Here is a 12876-nt window from a genome sequence, read left to right as displayed (position 1 = left end):
GGCCCACCTACAGAATGAGGGAATAGTCTCCTAGGGTATGTGGGCTCATCATTGAGTTTGGTACAAGAGGCACAAAATTCCCTAATGTGATCAATGGGGTTGCCTTCTCCTTGGTATTTTTTGAATCTTGGTGTCTCAAAATTTTTTGGGAATAGAGGCATATACAAACTTTTATCAAAGGAATTAGGATGTAAGTCCCTTTTTGAGTATAGAGCCTATTTCTTCTGGACTCCCAATGCCTTGCCTTGTTTGGATAGTTGTTTGAATTATTGTAGTAATTCTTTGATAGGGTTTTGAATGATAGTCTTCTCTTTGAGTCTTTTGTGTCTACTCAATTGTGAAATTTCTATGTCTGAAATTAAATTATGTCTCACTAGGTGGTGGAGGTATGTTAGTACCTTGAAGACAAAAAGTCCCTTGTTTTGGTACATGTTGCGGTACTTTTTGTGGTATTTTTTGTGGCATTTATTGTGATTATTGTACCATAGGTTGTTTTTACATCACTTATTGTGGTATTTGTTGTGGTTGTTGTTGAGATAGATCTGTTGGTTGCATGTGAGACCATGTGTGTGACTATTTTTGTATAGGTATTTATTGAGATTGGTGTGGCATATGTTATTGTTGTCACAAGTGTTGTGAATAAGAAATTTGTTTCTCTAGGCATCTTTGGTATTCTAACTATTGTTTAAGTTTCTCTTCTTTAGCAAGCATGGCTTGCTATTGTCAGAATTGTTGATGGTATAGTGCATGTGAATCAAGTGGATTCACATTAGGGATTTTGGATCCTTACAACACGTGAGGTTTTTGTTGTGGTTGATGTTATTGTTGATATGTTATGTGCATGTTAAGTGGATGACTTCGGTATTCATTACTAATGTTAAGTCCTCATACCACTGTAGGTTGTTTTTGTCTTCGAAATCAGTTATGTCCTTGAGGATCAAACATCATGTTTGGGTTTTTTTTTTTAATACTTTTGTGTGTTAGCTATTTCTCCTTGGGACATCATATTGATTTGGAAATGATGTCGATAAGACTCTTCCTTTGTATGTCCATAGGAGTTTTTTCAATTGATGTTTCACATGGTGTACTCATGGGAGGCTCTATAACATTTGATGTCATAACATTTGGTAAAGTTAGGAGAAAGGGTGCACTTTGTTGACTTTCCTCCAAAGGACATATGTTTGGAATCCCTAGAGTGAAAGTCTATTTAGGTACATCTTGTTGTTGCACTATTTTATTGAGGTCAATTTTTAATTTCCTCTTGTGATATTTAGGAAGATTCTTGTTTCCATTTATTGATGGAGGATCATCAAACAAGGGATTGATATTAATGTGTTCAAATGTAATTTGGAGGATTTTGATGGTTGGTTCTTGGTGTGACCTTATAGGTTTCATATGCATGTCTAAAAATTCCAAAGGTTTTTTGCCCTTGTTTAAGTCCAAATTAATAATTGGTTGCATGGTTTTGACTATTGGGATTTTTTTTTGTTTGGAATTAGATCCCTACAAGTTTGGATTAAATTTGACAATCCCTTAGGTTGCCAAAAGTTTAAATTTTTTGTGAAAATTCTCATCATGGAAAGCCTTAGCCATTTCTTTATTAGTGATGCCATAATATATGTTGAAATAATTACTTAGGTGTAAAGTACCTTGTACTTTTAGATGATTGAAGGTACTTGTGTTGGGTTTGCTAAATTCAAAGGAGTGTGTGTGTTCATCCGTGGGAGTTGTAGGTGCACTTCCACATGCAGGTGGTATAGGTACAAATATTGGTTCAAAATTGGGACTCCATTGAACCATTCCATGTGTAGGGGAAGTGCTTGAAGGAAACCTCATAGTAGGTGTGTTGTTTATGGTTGGTTGTGTCATTCCTTGATTGTTATGATCTTGTAGATACATGCTTAAGGGTTCCACAAGTAAAGGTTTTGATTCTTTGATTTGGTCTTCATCAAATTTTTGTTGGGATTTCTTGCTATTATTTTTTCATAGAAAATTTTTAGAATTTACTTCAAGTTTTGTTTGTACCTCAAAAAAAAGCCATTGATATAGTGCTTCAGGTCTTTGAGTTGATTGTGTCATTATGAGTGTTGGCATTATACGTAAGGATGAAAATGTAATGGAGAAAACCCTAAATAGATACTCTACCTCCCAAGTGTGTACCTAAACTACTAAATACACTTAGATACCACCGAGTGCACCCTTGGTGCACTTCAGGAGCTGAATGTGATCAGTTGATAAGTAGAAAGTATACAGTTGGTGAAAATATGCATTAGGGTGACCAATATGAAAATTGTGAATGATTTGATTATTTTTAGGTGTTTTCTAGGGTTTAGGGATGCAATGCAAGCTATAGAAGTGAATTTTAGTGTTCTAGAACCTATAATGAATTCCTTAATTAAAAAGTATGCTATGAAAGTACCAACTATGCACCTAAAGTGTATAGTTGGTAAAATAGGGGTATTGTTGATGTAATTGGGCAAAATGTGGAAAGCTGAAAGTGGGTATGCAAGATATGAAACCTAAGGAAATTCCAAATGAACTAGGGTTTTGATATGCAAGGTGAAAATTTCCTAAGGAGATGATGCAAATGTAAAATTTGAATGACATTTTTAAATTTGACAAAATATGCATGAAAATGACTCTATGGTATGAAAAATGAGGGTTAGTGTTAGACTTTGGACTTGGGAATGATGTTAGAGGCTGATGCATGAAAGTTTAATTATGCAAAGGAAGGTATGGTAAGGTTAATAATGACATTTAGGACATGAAAAATAAGGATATGAGATCAAGAAGACAAGTTGATTAATAGACAAATTGATAAGGGTTGATATTGGAAATGATGCTAGGGTTTTGGATAATGCAAGATGAGGTGATTATTCAACTAAGGTTAATCAAAATGGTCTTTAGGGAGAATAGGAATGCGATAATTCTATGAAAAGGGTGCATGGAAGTTTTTGAACTTAGGATCAAATCTTTGGAAAGTATTTTGTTTAAGAGTTTAATCTTGTGAAGATGGACTTTGGATCTTGACCAAAAAGAGATAAAAGACAAAAAGATCAAGTTGATAAAAATGAAAAGGTAAAATCCATCAAGACATAGATTGAGTTTGACTAAAGAAAAATGACAAAAATGACAAAAATACTAGTCAAGATCCATCATCCATCAACATTAGGAGATACTTTAGGACTGATACTTTGTTTTGATTTTTGACTAAGTTCAAAGGTTTTGGGTTCAAAATGGTGTTTAGGGGGATAAAAATGATGGTTATGCTGATCAAATATGCAATATGCAAAGGTCTAAGATAAAAAATGGTGTTTGGGGTAAAAATTGATGTTTTAGGTCATGTGCAGAATGAGGACATATAGAGGCTATTAGATGCAATTTTAGGGTCCCAAAATGGTCATGCAAGTGCCCATGTGTGCTATGATAGCACTAAGTGTGCTCTAATAGCACCAACTACACCTATGGTGCACTTGGGTCCAATTTGAGTTTAGTTGGTAGTTTCAATGCTTAATTGGGAGACAAGGTTGAATGTATGATGATTCTTGATTGGGTGAATGGCATATTGATATGCCAGAGACATAGATGGTTGGGGATGATGTTAGGATCAGATTAAAGATATATAATAAGGGTTATTACCAAAGGAATGAGGCCTAAAGTGAAGACAATGATGGTTAGAACACGTAGGATGTAGTTGATGACATGTTGAGAGAGGGACCTATCCAAGCACCTAATGACACTCCTAAAGTCCCAAAATGCTATCTAGAAGTCTAAATTGGGTTCTCATACTACTAGAGTTATTTTGGGTTCTGTGATTTCCAAATTGATGTTCCACACCTAAATGGTAGGGGCCAGTGCTAAGATTAGAATGAAGGATTAAAATGATGGTTGGGACACATGGAATGAGGGTTAAAGTTTTTAAGATGAACGTTGGGCATGTAAGGATGCCAGTTGGGGAGATGCAAGATGTAAATTTTGGATTGAAATGAAAAGGTTAAGGGATTCAAAGTGAAGCCTAAGGAATGCAATATGAATCATAAGAGATGAAAAATGAGGACTAAAAAGATTCAATATGAGGCCTATATGATGCAAATATGAAACTCAAAACATGGTGAATTCAAGTGGATGCTATGCAAAGGTTGAATCTAAGTCATGCCAAGCACTCCTAGGGTTACAAGTTGCCATGTTTTCAAAGTCTTGAATGTTTTGGACCAATTTTTTTAACATTTTAACAATGTTTTAATATTTTGACTAATGTTTTGACAAGGTTTGAATAGTATCCAAGGTGTAAATTTGCAAAATTGATCTGATCTTGATTAATGTTATCCACACATGTAAAGCACAATAAACAAGAATAGTTGTTGTTAAAGTGAAAAGATACACCAGAACCTAAGGATTTAAGATTGTATCCACTGAATTCCCACTTGAACCTAAGTTCAATCACACTTATCTAGAGTTGAAAACCTAGGATCTTGGCACCACAGGCTCCCCCTTATAGTGCACTCACTTCTCAAAGCTACCAATATCTGAATCCCAAGTGTCATCACTTCCCAAGAGAATGTTTCCTCTACTAAGGATCATGAGTATGTGGGATGTCTTCATGGGCATGGGTGACCCCTTGAGCTAGTTGATAGAAAGGTTTTTGGCCTCTAAGACAAAAAAATTAGTGTAGGCATTTCATTTAGCAAGGGAATGATAAACTTTCTCAACATGTCTCTTGGCCCTAAGAACTAGGGTTTAACACACCACAAGGGTCTTGGAGGAGATCTATCATGTAGTAATACCATAAACACAACATTAATTGTATTGAGTTTGTTATAGTGGTTGGAAATGTTGACCTGGCTTTGTTCCATTTCTACTTTGAGGTCATCCCCTAGGGCTCACCAAGTGGTGAGTCTTGGGTCCAAGGTAGGCCTCTCTATAAAAAATTGCACCAATTTCTCTTACACCTAAGATCCATGAATGGTGAGGGGAGAGGGTACACCCATGCAACTCCTCTAGTTCTAAACAATGCATAGATACCAAGAAATATAGAAAGTTTATTTAAGTGCACCAAGTGAAGTGTTATCTAATCTATAAAAACCACACATAGAGTTTAGACAAGCACACAGGTCTTCAACAACATCTTGCAAATAAGCATTAGTAGTTTTTCAATGGATGTCTTCTCCCAATTATTTTCACATGTTGTAAATAGATCATCGGTAACATGATATCATCTATCCTAGATCCTAGAATGATATTGAAATCCTAGATGTAAATTTTGATCAAAATAGGTTCTTTTTGTGAACCAACTATGATCTAATAGATCAAACTATGCCGTAGAAGGCCAAAATGACTCAAGAGACCTCTACGTGCACTCAAAAAGTGTAAGCTATGTCCATGGTACACTTGGGGCCCAAAATGGTGTATTTGGTAGTTTTTACGCATAGTTGGGAGAGTGGATGCAGAGCCTAGGCAAATGGATCTAAAACAACACCCAAAACTTACAATTTTGAAACCTATCTAACAAAATACACCTAGATAGTGCATAGTGCACCCATGGTAAACTTGGTGCCTAGAAGGGTGTAGTTGGTTATTTTGGAGTGTAGTTGGTAAGCTATGAACAAAAGAAAGGGGTTATGGTGACTCATAGGCCCTTGGAATAGCTTTCTAGAGGCCCCAAGTGCACCTTGATAGAGTAGAGTGCACCCTAGGATTGAAAGCTAACATAATACATAAATGAGAGCTCAAAATCATATTATTGGGCCCCATAATTATAATATGTGTGATAAGGGAGAGAGAATGAGCATTATACCCCTCCAAATGAGCTCCTTCCTTACACCTACAAGCACAAAAACAAGAAACCCAAGTTAGTTAATTATGATCTTCATGTTCACCAATTGTAGGACCAAAAAATGAGTTAAACATATAGCATCCTATGAGAAATCACTAAACTCAATGAACATACACTTAAAAACCATCTAGTCTATAATGAAAGCCAAATAAACAAAGAAATCAACACAAAGCAAATCTCCCTCTTTCATTTATAGCTCTCATGTCCTTCTTTCTTCTCCATGTGATGTAGCTCAAATTACCAATAATGCACACAATTGGAAAGAAAAAACTTATGATATGATAATCCTATTAGAATACTAGAAGAGTTATTTGAAACTAAAAATTATTATGGACTTAGGTGTCTAGACTAGAAATGAGAGCAATGTGGCTCATTTTATAGTCAACATGCAAGAGGAGAGCATTGCACTTGTCACCTTGAATGTGAAACTAGGCAAGAGATTTCTTTTGGAAATACATGACACATATGACACATGATTCCAAATGTAAGATTGTATGATGCATGAAAGTCAACATGCCTATAAATGGAAGAGGGTCTATGATGTGTCATGTGACACCTCAAAGTCACTTATAGCCAAGAATCTATGAAAATGATGACTAAATATGGATATCTGTAAGGATTAAGAATATATGGATTATGACATATCTTAGATGTTTATAGGGCTAAAATACATGACATAAAATGTCCATGTGGTGAGATTTTGTGGAATATTTAAATTAAGAATTCATTATTCCATACAAAATGGAATTTTGGAATTTGGAAATTAGAGGTGGAAAATATGAGTTAGGAAATTGAGAATTTCCATGGGTTATGAATGATGAATCAATCAATTAATAATATTAATCAATTGACAATATTAGTCAGGAAGATTAATTAGTAAATATGAGATGAAATATAATTGGAATGACATAGGATTAAATTATGGGTTATTTAATCCTAAAGATAAAATTAGTAGATGATTAGCTAATTCAATTAGATAAATGCAACAATATCCTTTGATGAAATGTGATGATTATGAAAATTGATTAGGGTGATGATGGGTAGACCAAAGACATGGTCAAATTGAATGATTGATTTAGATTGATAACATTCCAAGGAAACATGACATGGATTAAAAATATGTAACATTTAATAGCCATTGTAAATTCTATAGGATCAAAATTGATTAATATTTGGTTGATCATAATAAAATTGGCAAATGTTGTCAATGTTATCAAAATGGTTTAGTGATTTCATGATCTAACATTGAGGGATTCAATAATATCAATGATGAAATGATAAAAATGACTAGTTCACCTAGCACTGAGAGCCATGATAGTACTAGGGTTAAATTTTATGGGTTTGATAGGTTTCTGAGGCACTGAAAGACATGACAATGCCTAGGGTTGGATAGATAATGGTCAATTTGTGATGTTTGACATGCTTTAGATTGATTATGGTTGATTTGGAATGGTTTTGGGTTGATTAAGGATGATCTTGAGTTGATTCAAGGTGATTCTAGGTTGATTTTGGAATATTTGGATGAAATGGAAATTAGTTTCAAAGTGATCTAAAATTGATTTGAAAGGTGATATAAATGATGAGTAATATTTTTGAAATTCTTAGAAATAATAGTCCACCAAGATAACTGAGAGGGGGGTGAATCAATTATCCAATTAAAACATTTATCAACCTTAATTAGTCTTTACCATCAAATAAAAGTAAACAACAACCATAACAAGATGCACATACATAATTATACTAGATTTTTTATCTAGGAAAACCCTTGATCAAAGGGAAAACCCTAGTGCGAATGATTCCCACAAAGTCATACTAATATATATATTCATTTTTAGAGGATGGATCCTATTAGAGTCTATAAACACATTATATACATAAGAGTCCCTATTAGGATGCATTGAATCCCTATTGGGAGATTCCAACCTTGTTAGGATTTGTGTTAACCCTGTTAAGAGTTATAGAAGGTAGAAGGACCCACTATCTAAATAGCTCCTAGAGTAGGACTACTAACCTTCACTATCTAACTAATCTCTCAACTATTTCTTGTAGAATAATTATTTTTACTATGCTTTATCCTCTTTCCTTTATCCTATCAACTAGACCAATCACTATCAGACCTTGTAGACCAAGTCATGAACCTCATATCTGAAAATAAAACCTAAGAAACAAAGTTTTCTGCAGCTTCCCTCTACTCTACTTAACTTTGCATATCAATATGATTTCTCCTCTCTTCACTCTTATTTTCTACTTCTCTTCTTTCACCATACATACTTATCAAAGGAAAATTTCCTTCCTTTATAACAAGCTCATAAAACAATTCCCTTGAGTTAGCTAATACACCTTCTCAGTTAAATATTATAGAACCTACTTAAGAACTCATTTTATTTAGTGATAACATCAAACTATCACCTTTTAACTTGAATAACATTATACATGAGAGATATTATGATGACCAAGCTTAGCTACATCATCCAGAATGTCTTCTACATGCCTTTAACCTTGATTCTCTAGATAATAACTCTTCTAAGAGATCTAACAAGTTTACCAAAACATGCTTCTGTAAACTCTATCTTAGAACAGTCTTCACTAAAACTTGCATAACTTCTTTTGGAATTAATATTCCTACTTTCAAGATTAGCTACATATGCTAAATACTTAGTAGTATCCCCCATAACCTTACTTAGTGAAAATACTCAATGACCTGCCTATACCAACTTAATCTTTACCGCTATTCTTCTTTTAGATACCACAAAAAATTGCTATGTTGACATCAATGACAACACAGTGATGAATGTAACATATAATCATGATAATGATATAATCATTTTTCTACAATACTCCTCCATATGAATATCATTAGCATTCATTCTTCCAAAAATCTACATTGATGGAAACATAGATAAGAAACATCTAGTTCCATGAATACTGATTACAAAAGATGGTTATCCTTTCTTTTCAAATCATCTTCACCAATCATACTCTCCTCATTGATATAGCTCAATGTGCTATGTAATCTCTTCCAATGTTTATCTAAAATATTTTCCATCTCTCCCATCTCTTTTGATGTCTATCAAATCTCTCCCATCTATTTTAATTTTTTTCATGCCAAAATATCTCCCACATTGACATCAATGTCAAACTTTTCAATAACCATCTATCACCATGACAACTATCTCTGACCTACTCAAGTGTCTGAAGACACTATTCAAAACAACATCTATCAAGAGTCCTATATGACTCTATCCATCATAGATACTCCCCCATATAGGAAGCATCAATATTTAGTCCAAAATAATAATAATGCTTTGTATTACTGGACTAATGCACTCTTGCATCATCTACTCTGATATAGGTAGGGGTATAACCCTTAGCATACCTCACAAACGCTCAAAAGTCTCTTTGGCAAGAGGCTTGGTTAAAATATATGCAATTTACTCTTTGGTACTTACATACTCCAATCTTATTTCCTTTTTTGCAACTTTCTCTCTCGACATGTGATATTTGATAGAAACGTGCTTAGACTTAGAATGCAACACCAGATTCTTAGACATATTCATTGTGCTTGTATTTTCATAATGTATGATAATAGGTTCACTGAATTCTATCTTTACATTCTTCAACATCTTCTTCATCCAAACAACTTGATTACAATTGTTTGCAACTACAACATATTCTACCTTGATTGTACTCTTTGAGATACAATCATTCTTCTTTCTTAACCAAGAAACCAATCTTCCTCCAAGAAAAAATGCTCCACCACTAGTGCTCTTTTTGTCATCCATAATGCCTACCCAATTAGCATTAGCATAAGCATAAGTGAAATCATTAGATCTGTCATACCACAATTTGAACTTCGGTGCTCCCTTTAGATATCTAAATGTCCTTTTAACTACTACATAATGTGCTTTTCTAGGATTAGCTTCAAATCACACAAAAATTTCAACTACATTTTCTATATCTAGCCTTGTGTGAATTAAATATTACAATCCTTCAATTTTAGATCTATACTTCTTTTTCTCAACAGTACATGTCTTATCCTTTGTAGATAACTTGTGTCCAGTTACCATAGGTATTCCAACTAGTTTACATGTTTCCAAACCAAAACTTTTCAATAGATCTTTCAAATACCTAGTCTGAGAAATAAAGATTGCTTCTTTATCCTACATGATCTATAATCCTAGGAAATATTTCATTTCCCCTATCAAGCTCATTTCCAATTCCTTCTTCATTTCTTCTACAAACTTGTCACTTTCACTATCATCTCCTCCAATTATGATATCATCAACAAATATTACCAAAATCCATAATTCATCATCTATTCATTTCAAGTATAGATTACTCTTTTCCATACCTTTGCTAAATCCAAATTTTGTCAAATTCTTGTAAATCTTGCATAGAAAATTCTAGGTACTTGTTCCAAGTCATACAGTGCTTTCTTTATTTTACATACCATGTCCTTGTCATCTCTTAGAGGAAAACCTTCAGGTTGTTCTATGTATACCTCTTCTTGAAGTTCTCCATTCAAAAATGTTGACCTTGCATCCATGTAATATACTTTGAATTTCTTATGTGTTGCATAGGCTAAAAATAATCTTACTACTTCAGTTCTTGCCATAGTAGCATAGGTTTCTTCATAGTCTATTCCTTCTTGCTATGAGTAACCTTTACATACCAATCTTTCTTTGTTTCTTACAATTTCACCTTGTTCATTCATCTTGTTTCTAAATACCCATTTTGTTCCTATCACATTCTTGTCTATTGGTCTAGAGACCAATTCCCATATTTCATTCTTCACTATCTGATCTAATTCTTCTTTCAAATCTTGCTTCCAATTATCATCTCTGCATGCCTCATCTAAATTCTTTGGTTCTACTTGAAATATCAAACATAGTTCTTCACTAATTCTACTTCTTGTTATCACACCTTTATCCTTTCTATCAATGATCTTCTCTAGTGGATGATTCTTTGTCATATTCTTAACAGAAGTAGGTGTTACCATCTCAACTCTAAGCACTATTCTAGGTTCTGAGATTTTTTTTTATCCTTAGCTCACCTTCATTCTACAAATTATTGTTAGTCTCAAAAAATACTTCATAATTCATTGGTTTAGTAGAAAAAACATTTTCATCATCAAAATTGTGGTCAACTATTCATTCTTGTATCCTAATTTCTCATAAACTCTTATATTTGGACTTTCAACAATAGTCTTAGTTCTTAGATTATAAAATCTATAAGCTCTTCTTTTGAATGAATGACCAAGAAACATACCTTCATCACTTCTAGCATCAAATTTACCAATATCATAATCTCTTTTGATATAACATTTAATGCCAAAAAATCTAAAATACTTAACTGTAGGTGAGTGACCAAACCATAGTTCATGAGGGGTCTTGTTTGTGTCTTTCTTGACCTGCACTTTGTTCATAGTGTAAACTATTGTATTCGTAGCTTCTCTCCAAAATATCTTGCATGCATCATTCTTAGCTAACATGGCTCTTGTTTCTTTTTCTACTAACCTATTTCTTCTTTCTACAAAGCCATTTTGTCCAGGTGTCATCAACTCAACTCTTTCTTCTACTCTAGGATCAAATCTCTATTCTTCAATCTGATTCTTATTCTGCAAATCATTGCTAATGATAACTTGCTTATTTTCATGGTTAGCCTCTAGATCAACAAAAGTTAACAGAGCTATCTCTTCTACTACTTCCTTTTCCTTAACCAATTCAAGCTCATTATCTTTATCATGATCATTCAAGAATCTTTCTATACTTGCTTTAAATTATTCTTTTTCATTAAAAAGCAAAGTCTTTCTAGTTTTTCTTACTCTCTTAGGGTATGTAGATGTATATTGACCAAACTCATTACATATCCAACAAGTGAAAATTTCCATACCTTCTTTTTCTCTTTTCATAACTAGATCAATACCTTCCTTGATCTTCATGTCTTCTTTAGATTTGAGTCTATCTTTACTTGTGCCTCTATCTAGAAACTTAATGCTCAATTATGTACACAATTATGATCTCTCACCAAGAAGCTCCATCTTCTATGTGTCAAAATTTCCTCCATCAGACTTAGGACTATATTTTGTAAAATAACTCACCATGGATCACCCAAAGCTATTAAACTTTATCTTTAGGGACCTAATGCTCTAATACCAATTGTTAGAAATAATAGTACACCAAGATAACTGAGACGAGGGTGAATTAGTTATCCAATTAAAAAATTTATCAACATTAATTAATCTTAACTATTCAATCAAAGTAAAAAACAACCATAACAAGATTCACATACATCATTGCACCAAATTTGTTAACTAGGGAAACCATTGATTAGAGCCAAAACCTCAGTGAGAATGATTTCTACAAAGATATACTAATATATAATCCTTGTTAGAGGATAGACCCTATTAGGAGTCTATAAAAAAAAAATTGTACATAAGAGTCCCTATTAGGAGACTTTGAATCCCTATTAGGATATTCCAAGCCTGTTACAATTAGTGTCAACCCTATGAGGATTTGTAGAAGGTAGAAGGACCCACTATCCAAATAGCTTTTGGGGCAAGACCATTGAACTTCCCTTGTCAATTGGTTTCTCAACTATTCCTTGTAGAATAATTGTTCATACTATTCTTTATCCTCTTTCCTCTATCATGTCAACTAGACCAATCACTATTATACCTTGTAGACCAAGTCATGAACTTTGGATCCAAATATCAAACTCCAGATCTCAAAATAAAACCTCAACATTGAAGTTTTCTCCAACTTGGCTTTGCTCTACTTAACTTCACATATCAATCTGATTCCTTCTCTCTTTTCTCTTCTTCTATTCTTCTCTTCTTTGACCATACATACCTATCAATTAAAAAATTTCTTTCTTTATACCATCCATAAAATTGTTCCCTTGAGTTGGCTAATACACCTTCTTAATTAATTATTATAGGACCTCATTAAGAACTCATTTTACTTAGTGATAACATCAAATTGTTGCCTTGTACCTTAAATAAATTTCTATACGAGAGATATTATGATGACCAAGCTTAGCTA

Source organism: Cupressus sempervirens, chromosome 1 (assembly GCF_028749045.1).
Source record: "Cupressus sempervirens isolate cs-2001-9-10 chromosome 1, ASM2874904v1, whole genome shotgun sequence".
Lineage (NCBI taxonomy): Eukaryota > Viridiplantae > Streptophyta > Pinopsida > Cupressales > Cupressaceae > Cupressus > Cupressus sempervirens.
Note: the sequence above shows the minus strand (reverse complement) of the source record.